Source organism: Mastomys coucha, unplaced genomic scaffold (genome assembly GCF_008632895.1).
Source record: "Mastomys coucha isolate ucsf_1 unplaced genomic scaffold, UCSF_Mcou_1 pScaffold1, whole genome shotgun sequence".
Lineage (NCBI taxonomy): Eukaryota > Metazoa > Chordata > Mammalia > Rodentia > Muridae > Mastomys > Mastomys coucha.
In genome coordinates, this window is record NW_022196891.1 from 68,842,935 (window position 1) to 68,843,136 (window position 202).

The following is a 202-nucleotide window of genomic DNA, read 5'->3' on the forward strand; positions in this document are numbered from 1 at the left end:
AGATAGAAGCTGCTTCCTTGCTAGTATAGGAGCAATTGGAGACAGGACCTCTGAGGGAATCCAAATCCCTGTGGAATACGCCAATATTTGTTATTAAGAAAAAATCTGGTAAATAGAGATTGTTACAAGATTTAAGAAAGGTGAATGAAACCATGCTACCTATGGGAGCATTACAACTTGGACTCCCATCTCCAATGGCTAT